This window comes from Tigriopus californicus, chromosome 4 (assembly GCF_007210705.1).
Source record: "Tigriopus californicus strain San Diego chromosome 4, Tcal_SD_v2.1, whole genome shotgun sequence".
NCBI classification, from domain to species: Eukaryota; Metazoa; Arthropoda; class Copepoda; order Harpacticoida; family Harpacticidae; genus Tigriopus; species Tigriopus californicus.
The window spans coordinates 10,189,634-10,200,246 of NC_081443.1; the positions used below are offsets into that span (position 1 = coordinate 10,189,634).

General features: G+C 41.6%; 1 long non-coding RNA gene across 1 annotated transcript in view; it reads right to left on the reverse strand.

The window, feature by feature from the left end:
* Positions 1–5,505, reverse strand: part of LOC131879578 (uncharacterized) — a 21,128-nt gene extending 15,623 nt beyond the window's left edge. The window contains exon 1 of the long non-coding RNA XR_009373169.1: positions 5,363–5,505. This is a non-coding gene — a long non-coding RNA (uncharacterized LOC131879578). The remainder of the gene's footprint in view (positions 1–5,362) is intronic.
* Positions 5,506–10,613: the final 5,108 nt, after the last annotated feature.

Genomic DNA, 10,613 nt, shown 5'->3' on the forward strand with positions numbered 1-10,613 from the left:
ATTAATGCACTTGAAATACATCATGGTTACCATATGTGGATGGATTTCTTTTTGGGTTGGTATTTTCGCCCAAACGAATGGCAGATAACCAAACCATAGATCTGAAAGAGATGCTTGCCCAACGAGAAATAGCTGCTACACATGTCTTTGAAAGTATGAAACCTTCAAATGACAAACACAAACAGAAATTACTATTGTTGATGAAGCGAATTCTTTCCCAGATCCCTTGATGAATTGCGCTTTGTATTGAGGCAAAAAGTGTCTAATGTTTGCTATCCTTCGTCAAAATTGCCTGTTATTCGACGAGTTTTCTCGCAATTTGCAAATCAACTCGTACTGGAATATTCACAAGGGTTTCAAAGTCTATTCTCAAGCTCAGATGCCCGTGGACAATGACCGTTCTCTAGATTTACTTATTTTTCGCCAAGATTCAAGAGATGGGATATTTTGGCCTTTCGAAGCCGTGGCTTTGAATAAGAATGATCCTACAGCCACCAGATATTCAATATTGGATGAGATCGATGACTTTCGGGCTCAAGACAACCATTTTCACTTTAAAATGTGCTATCCAGGTCTGTTGATTTCTTTTATTTCCGACAATGTGAATATGCAAAATAGTTCCTGACGCGTTATCTGACATCTGGAGCGTTAGATGTGAGTGGCTTAACACTTAATTCTCACCGATCGGGAGGAGACGTGGCGAAGTGGTTAGCGCAGTTTCCTAATGTGAGAGAGGTCCCCGGTTCGATTCTCCTCCCTGAATCCCTGACGCTAACCACCCTCACAAACAAAGAACCAATCTGATACGGACTAGAACACAGCCTATCGGAATTATATACGGACGATGTTCACCCCTCGGACCCAAGCCATGGAGTACGGAAGTAGTGGAGAGGAAAGCTCTCTGAAACCTCGCAAGAAGATGCTTCAGTTTTGCGTTACCTCCTAATCGAGTACTTGAACATCAAGATGGAATTCATTGAGCACATTAAGCACTCTCTCAGCGGAAATGAATCTGATCAGGAGGTAACGCGTAGCTCTACCACACCTCGCTAGAAGTAAGATCTTTGACCGAGCTTTCCACTCCACTACAACCGTACTCCTTTTGTATTTGGAGTGTTAGGGCATCAAGGATAAAAGCTGGATTCTTGGATGATCAGCTTACCCCTCTCGTCTTACCAGTGGTTCAACAGCCTTTTTGAAGGTTGACAGAAATATCCAACCAAATCCTGGCAACTTTTAAGCATTTGGGCGTTTTATCTGAGAAAGAATTCAATAAATTCATCAAATCAGCCACTTTCAGTCTCGTCATGGTGAGACCCTAGTAAAGGTTTTCCGGACATATGTGAGACCAGTCCTGGAGTATTGTACTCAAGTGTGGTCGCCAATCCTGAAAAAGGACATTATTGCAACAGAGCGAGTGCAACAAGCATTCACCCGTCTTTTTCCTGAGGTGCTAGTAAAGAAATATTCGGAGCGGATAGAGGTACCGGGTCTGGAGTCCCTGTAGCTTCGGAGGGTACATTGCGATTTGACAACAATGTTCCAAATCCGCAGAGGGGCAATCAGTGTATGTCAGGGGTAGAGCAAAAGCCTGAACAGACTGTGGGATCACCTAGTGCCTCTGCAGCCCCAGCTGAAATAAGGATCCCGTATATTCGTTTCGTGATTCGAGAGTGGTGTTTTACCGTACGAGTGTTGAAACCATGGAACAAGCTTAGCCCCAAAATCTGCGAGGGCGAAAATGTTCGCGTCTTTAGAAAAGGTCTTAAATTAACGGATCTAGGTGCCCACTTGAGATGTCCATTGTAAATTTGTATCCTTTTTTGTGCGGACACGCCGCTTGTCTTAGTGAGCCACTCCTTTTTTCTTCTGTTTTCTACTTTCAATTTTTCACCCCTACACACTCAGTATGCACCCTGTACAATAAACAAATCAAAATTGCTCCTTATATTTTTACGAAATAGAAATGGGAAAAGATGTAGTCGCGTATTTTTCTCGAAACTTGAAAAGGCTTTTTGATCACCATGATGAGACTTGTGAGACGAGAGGAGGGGAGACGACCGTATCCAAGAATCCAGTCAGAAGCTTATCTTTACCACCCTCAATTTTGTAGAGATCAAAAAGGCATTGGAGAGGGACAACCTGACTTCGATGTTTCAAGCTCCAGGTCAAACTCTAGATAGAATTGAGATGTAATTGGGAAAGAAACAATTCTTGGGATTTTTTTGGTGCTCAAGCTGTTACTAGAAATCAGCAAAGAACATCAGCTTAGATGGCACTCATTATAAAATATGTGATTTTACAGACTTTCATCTAAATTTAACTTTTCTAGAATTAAGCAATGCGTCATGTTATCGTTGGAGTCAAAGCGAAAATCCGTTGTCAGTTACGGGCCAAAGTGTTCCCAACGATTTGGTGTATAAGGAGGGGCTTTATCCCAAAATGGATTTCTTCAAAGGATTGTCTCGAAGTACTCCGTCACGTTGCTTACTAGACACGGACTTGTCGGCCCCAATGAAATGGTGGTTTGCCCTTGGAACATACGATGGACCTTCGGATTGGTTTCCAGGCCCAAAAGGAGAGCTTGTGAAATTGGTCGAGCTTTTTCTCGAGCTATAAAGTGAGCCCTATTTTTGGATACAACGCCATCATCGTGCACTGCTTCAATGAAGGGAGGATCTGGACTAAAAAGTATCACATGATAGACCAAATATCAATTTTCGTTTTTCAATTTAAATATGTGGGAATAATCACGTCTTGTACCTGACCACAAGTTCTCAGAAATTTTCTTTGCTGTTCTCAGAAATTTGATCGGAGAATGAAATCACCTTTCAACCATGGAAATATGCTATATTAGTTCAATGATGTCTCAACGAAGGATGTATTACAGGATTTTGGGCTATACATCATGGTGCCTACGATAGGCAAGCGATCATGGCTTTGAGCAAGAACATAAAGCACTCTAAACTTGCCTCCCTTTGAAGTAAAATTATTTTGTCACGATATCAATCTGGCAAACAGCGCGTAAATGTTCAAAAGCAACACAAAACCAAAGTTTTAACATGAATATCTACAAGGTGATAGGTTCAATTCTTGTAATAATCTTTATTGCGACTCTTGGCCATGTCAGATTGTAAAATGTATAAAAGTGTATGTATAAACATCATTGGTATGATTTTAACTATTACATTGTTCGGTCAGTCTACATCTCCTCTCTCACTTCTATTTGAAATCTTTGGTTGATCTTTTTGCCTGCTGTTAGGGGGGGACTAGATCGACTCTCGGATGACCGCATGGTCGGCGAAAAGGTGTCCCCTATGAAAATAAATTGTGAGTTGAATGAACCAAGGTTTTATACTAAGTGAACCAACAACATCTTCCATCGCGGAGCTGTTATGAAGGACGCCCAACAATTGGATTCCTTTTATTGATCGGTGTGAGAAGGTACCTTTTGATTGGATCTATCACGCCTCTTCTTAACCACGATTGCGAATAAACTCAACCACAAGCCGACATCAAAATGTCGTTTGAAACCATCTCCGATCCCCGAGACGTTATTGACCGCTTGATTCGATCCCGTCGAGCATTCAAAGAGACTGTGACTCGTCACAAGACCAAGGCTAAAAGTATCCCCAACTTATACAAGACAGGTGATGACCCAATTCATTCGAATTGATCTTAAAGAAGTGAGAGGACGCCTTAACGAAGTACGCACAAGCAGATGAGGAAATAATGATGGATCCAATGGCTGACGACAAGGATTCCGATGAGATTAACCTTGGTGAGCATGAGAGTCAGTTAATGATTTTCCAAACACGAATTATGGGCTTTCGAGGGGACTATGATAAAGCTCAGATACCCATAATTCCCTTTGCTGTCACTTCTGGCCCTACAAACGGTTCTGGCAATTATCAAGGACGAAGCTTACCCAATCTCACCGTAAATCCTCCTCAAAATCATCAATAAGATGTCGATCTACGCTTATTTCTCAAGTGGAAACTAACATGGGACAACTATGCACGTCCTATGTCTCTACACCTTCGCCCACAATGAACACAAGTATCTGTCTTTTGGCAATGTTATTCCCCAGGATTTTTCCGCATTGTTGAACATTCGGTCGGATAAAAGCAGATACCGGGCGTTCTGTAAATGAGGTAATTCAAGCCATCACTCTTCATTTACGCACGCTAAGAAATCACAATGTTGATATGAAGGAATTTTTGTCTATCAAACAAAAAGACGGACAACACTTTTCTGGACTATGCAACGAAATAAAGAAATTAGGATAATACGCCAGTACAAGGTTTGCCGAAATCAAGAAACTGTGATTCAAAATCATGCCTTTGCTGGGGCGGATCACGCCACCCGAAACAAGAATGTCCTGCGAAGGATTCAGTCTGTCCTGCCTGCAATAGAAAAGGGCAATTTTCTTCCCTTTGCCGAAGTTCCCTCTCTAAAACTTCAGACGCAATTTCACTAGAGACTACTCGTCTCTGTTCAGTTGGGAGATCTTCACATCTATCGGTGAATTTGATGCAGGGCGGAGTGCACTATCTCTTCGACGCCGGTCCAAATACTGGGGCGGAAATTTCAGTCATGGGAACGGACCTTTACCGACAATCAAAGATGCCTAAGCGTTTGAATGCCCCTATTTCCAACAAAATCACGACCGTGGATGACTCGGAGCTTCGTCAAAGGGGCTCTTTCCGATCCAATATTATTGTGGATCATCATTGGCTGAAGACATCCTCATCGCTGTGTGCGACAATGTTCAAGATTTCTTTCTGGACTTGAAAACATGTCAGGAACTGAACATTGTAAGCAATGCCTGCCGCAGGCCGTTACCAATACCATCTGTGAATGGTGTGTCAAACATGGAGACAGGACCCTCTCCTTCAAATTATGGCTAACTTTGGTCCCGACACAACGAATGGATAAATTCTCTTCCTTAATTCTCAAACTACACGGAACTTTCCTCAAAATTGAGGAGAAACTTTCCTTCATGTACGCCGGTGTTTTTGATGATTCCCACGAGTTACGTTCAATGACGGGATTTGTTGAATAAGAGGACGGAATTTCTTTGGCTTCCGTCCCACGCTCAAGCGTTTGAGGCCACAAAATACGCCCTGACATCCCCACCCGTCCTGGGAATGTTTGACAGGACGGCAAAAACCACGCTTCTCTCAGATGCTTCAAAACTCAATGGTTTGGGAACGGAAAGATGAAAACGACCATTGGCGATTCATCCAATGCGGAAGTCGATTTTTGAATGACACTGAAACCAGGTATGCTCTCATAGAACTCGAAGAGTTGGCTATCTGGTGGGCCATCACAAAGTGCAAGATATATCTACTTGGCTTACCTCATTTTCTGGTGCTAACCCGATCAGAAATTGCAAGTGTCCCTTTTCAACAAATACACCATTGACAATCCTAGAGTGCAGAACTATGGGTCCAAACTGCTCTCTTCTTCGTTCATTGTGGAGTGGAAAAGGGGCAAAGATCACTTGATCCCCGGCGCCTTATCCAGAGCCCCGTGTCCGATCCGGAAGACTCATATTTATGTGACTTGACAATTAGATCCGTAGTCAGGGAATCTGCACGCTGAGTCTCAGACAATCTATTGGTCGAACAGCTTCGTCAACAAAGCTAGAATTATGAGCTGTACTCTGGATTACGCAATGCTGTTTCGAAGCAATTTATCGCGTCGTCCCTTACCCGGTACACTCGATTGTTTCTCAAACTTTGAGACGAGCTCTCACTGGACGGTGAGCTAGTGCGTCGAGGATATCAGATCGTGATCCCTCTCTCTCTGGGGTCAAGGACGTTTTACGCCGTCTCCACTCTTTTCACCAAAGTTTGAGCAGACTAAGCGACGGGCACGCCAAGCTGTATTTTGGCCGGGTTTCTCAAACGATATTTCCACTACGATCGAATCATGCGAGAAATGTCAGTTTTACCGCCCAAGCCGAACCACTCCTGCAAGATGACGTTCCCTCTCGACCCTTCGACGTAGTGACGAGCGATCTTTTTCAATTTGGATCTTGCCATATTTTGGTATATGCCAATCGTCTCACCGGGTTCCCTCCTCTCTCTCGCTTTCCGCACAGCCCATCTTCGTCCGATATAATCAAGGAATTGAGAATCTTCTTTGCACTTATGTGTTAACCAAATACTTTTCGAAGTGGCAATGGACCTCAGTATCGTTCTCGATTGTTCAATCACCTCGGTTCCTCGATTTTCTAAAAGAATGGGGTGTTAAGTGAATCCCTTACTCGCCCCACAATCACCAATCTAACGGACATGCCGAGGTGACAGTCAAAATTATAAAACATCTCGTAGCCAAGAATGATGGGAAGATTGAATGTAATGGTTTTGCTTTGGGATAACTTGAACTCCGCAATGGGTCAAGGGAAGACGGCCTTTCACCCTCACAACGCCTGTTTGGCCATCCCTTAAGGTCACTCGTGCCCTCACATTGGCGATCCTTTGATCCCCAATGGCAAAAATCTGCCACCATTGCCGACCACCGACGGTTTGAATGAGTCAAAAAGAGGATGGCTTATTATGACCGATCCACCAAGAGCCAAGCTCCAATTCCTTTGGGTACTTCCGTCTTGGTTCAAAACCCCATGTCTAAGCGATGGTATGCAACGGCGGTCGTTATCGGAACCCCAGATCGCCGTCGATATCACCTTCGTTTCCCGTCAGGGCGAATAATTTGGCGGAATCGGAAATTCATCCGTCGTCATGCAAATGCGAGTGAGCATGCGTCCTTCAATTCTGTGGATGGACGAAGAGCTACTAAGCATCCAAGTCACACTCAATCGTCAGAATGACCGGGTCTTAGTCAATGAGAAACAGGAAATCTCCATTTAGCTTTGGACATCATCTTAGTGGCAGAAACCACAATCGGCCATGATATGGACAGGAGTAACATGTGTTGGCAAGAAAACCTTAGGTATTCATCGACGAGAGGGTTAAGATCAACCAAGCCGTCTATTTGGATATGTTGGGCGTGATAATGCTTTCCTGGATCAAGGACAAGTATGTAGAACAGCTTATGACCTTCCAACAGGATGATGCCCCATCTCACACAATAAACTTGGTTCAAAGCTGGTGCAAGGACCTCATGCCTGACCTTTGGGATAAATCTTTTTGACCACCCAACACCCCCGATATCAATCGAATTAAGAAAATAAAGAAACTGAAGCTAAACACTTGGCTTCATTTTTCTTGCCTCATATCTACTTCATTTAGTAAGACCCTCCCGATATGGTAATCTTTAAAACCATCTTGTTCAATCGAGCTGAAAATTGAAATGAGCATTTGTAGCTTTCTCAGACAGTGTTATTGAATTGAAAGAAGAACGCGATGCGTTTGCTCACTTCCAAAAGGATAATTGTCGACCCTTGCGTTCATGCTCTAACTTAACAGGCAAATCGTGCGCACATTGCTATTTATGTATTCCATCAAATTGTATCATAAGGTAACATTACTGTCCAATTTATATCAGTCACTACCACTGTGATACATGTGTCACCGTTTTCTTTTATCTTTTGTGGCCATTTCCCAGTTCATTTTTGCCATCGCTTGGCTTGGTCAATTGAATGGCTTTCACCTCTTGGTACTAACATTATAAAGAGTTGATATTTATTCTCATGAGCTTGACTATCCCTCGAACAACTAAAAAAACTTCACCAAATAAAGAAAGATGTCACTGTAAAGTTTGCAGTGTGCAAATTCTCTCAACCTGGCATAGCTTGTGCAAAAAATTAAGAAAAGTCTTTATTGCGAGATTCTCATTCTCATTGGATCACAATATATGAACTCTTTTCTTTTTGTGTGCATGGTTGTGATGTCTGTAGGTTGAGTTGCCCATTGGGTCGAGTTGTCCAGATGCCTGTATTTTAAACTCTCTTATCTAGGAGTTAAGGCTTGGACGTTACTCAGAAAGAGCATCCGCTCGCCACTAAGGTTAGCGCATTTTCATATTTTCCAAGCAACCAAACTACGAAGTAAGACCTTAAGAAACTCCCCTCAGGAGCAGTTTGATCTAATCCAATGCTTTCACGGCTTGCCCCTTTTTTCAGCTACATTTGACCTCACACAATACGTGGTGAACAAAACAGCCCGTAGTACAAGTTCTTATGACTTAGTGAGTTAGATTGCCTCGGTAATTTTTCTTAGATGCAAGCAAATGCAATCCGAGGCCTGTTTTTTAAAGCTCTTTCCTCGGAGTTAGGTGCTTGGACGTTAACCGGTATAAAAATGAACTGGCGAAAGTGGTGAGCGGATGTTTATTCTAGGTAACGTCCAAGCCTTAACTCTGAGGTACTAGCGTTCATAAAACTCGCCTCTGTCTATTCATCAAATGTACGAAGTATACTGGGGAAAGGAGTGTTCAACTTGAGTCATTTGTCAAGTTGCAACACGGCAACTGAATTTAATGAAAGACGGGGTATATTTTTTTCACTCTTACTATACTATGACAATGCGTCCGGCTTACGTCGGGGATTCCATTTTGCGTTTCTCTTTGGCTTGAAACTGCAAGTGATGGCCCACATGAATAATTTGTTCTCTATTTGTTTGCTAACATACTTATTGCCAACCTTTGATATTTTTGAGTGAATGTCAGATTCCTGAAAAAGTGCCAAAAACAGAAAGATTTTTCCACGAATAATCGGTAAAAGATCAAATTATTGTTTTATACCTTCCCACAAACTATTACTTTAAAAGTCGTATTATGTCATGTTTTTGCTCTTACAGCCCCCTTACGCTGCACGAAATATGGTTTAGGTTCTGCACTTCAGAGGGCGCTTTGTGAGTCAGCCTCTACCAAACGAAGGGCCGATTCGGCCGATTCCTCTTTAATGAAATGCGTTTGTGTTGTTTTTGGCTAATCATTTCAAAATCTTATGTTCATTTAGTGACTTGGGTCGCATAGTGTCTGGAAAAGAAATCGCTTTCATGGCACGGCACGAGTAGTTTATTCAGCAATCTACCGTTCGTCTTCCTGTTTTGTTTGGGCTGACTGACGTTGCAAATTAGGGTCCTTTTAACCTCTACTTTGCTCTTTGTTGCTTACCAATTAAGGAAAAAGACCATCATTGAAATGACTTAAGTAGAACTAACTTAAAACCAGTTGGGCTTATTTCTCGTAAGGCTATTTTGAAGGTTATCATGAGTAACAAACTTCTTGAAGAGGGGAAAAATGATTTAACAAAATAATGGAATACTTGGCCATTTCTTTCAGGATTCAATTTGTCCTTTATTTGAAATTTGAGTTTATTTTTTTGTCCATGCATTCGTTCTAAAAGAAATATCGGATTGTGGAATTAAGCCCCACATTTTATTGTGCTTAAGCCGTTATTTCACTTGCTATACGCGTTTTCATTTTTTTTCTTGTACGATTGGATTTCACAATGGTCATTGACATATTCTTGGCTTATAAAACCATATTTCAAATTTCTAGGGAGTAATATGGCTGACCATAGTACAAGGTGTAGACAAAGGAGACCCATGATATTTCACCAAAATTGGGCTGTTAGGCCCCTTGGATTATCTATGTATGAAAATCTCGAGGCAAGAGTAACAAAATATAATTCACCTTTGCCCTTAAGTCAATTTATTTGCGAATTGCTATCATAATTGTAAAATTCCACGTTTCTCGCTTTTTTCGACTTTCTCTTACAAAGAAAGCGAAATTATTTTATCTTGGAAGACCTAAACTCGTATTCTGATCACTTGCCTGACTCTCTTACTTCGTGCATTTTAGATCATAACCAAAGTTGAGCAATATTTTATAGATTACCTTTATTCTTGTCGAAATGTGAAGCAAGAGATGGCAATCTACTGCGTTCAATGAAAATAACGTTTGATATCCTTGCTCCCATTTAATCGTTAACCAATAAGCCTGCTTCCTTTTGGACCCGCTTATTTCCCACCTAAAACTACTAACACTACAATTTCTTATTCCTCTGAAAATTCACGATTAGTCACGAATTAGCAATGCATCATTAAAAAAGGTGGAATACATGTATAAGTTGTGATACTCGTCGAAACAGTTCCTTTTTGATCGCATTCCAAGTGCCGTGTTTTGTTGGTTTTCAAAAAGCTTTTGCCTCGTTTTTTGGCGTATCATTAACAAATAGAATCATTTCGTCACAAGGTGCCTTGAACACTTCGCTCACTTGGGCAAGGAACAGAAGAAGTGAGAGCCATGACCCTCATAAAGCTCCAACCTTCATATCACTTGGGTTTGATGTGAGATTACCGGCTTAAACTATTTGGATCCTCATTTGTCCCCAAGATTAAACACGTCTTGGGTTTTAATAATTTGCATTGAGATCTTCACGGCATGACAAGGCTGCAGACAAAAGTAAAAATTACAATAATATGATGCAAAGGAATATAAGAATTAATTACTTTCGTCTTTAATGCCTTTAATCTTGTCATTTTCTACAACGTGGTCAAAGAGGTTTTAAATTAGTTTCTCTTTCTTGAACTGAAGATTGGATGGCCATTCCTGAAAAAAACTTCAAAACTATTCATGAAAAATGTACCTCCATTCTTTGCCATTTTTTCACAACTACAATTGGGCATATAAAAACA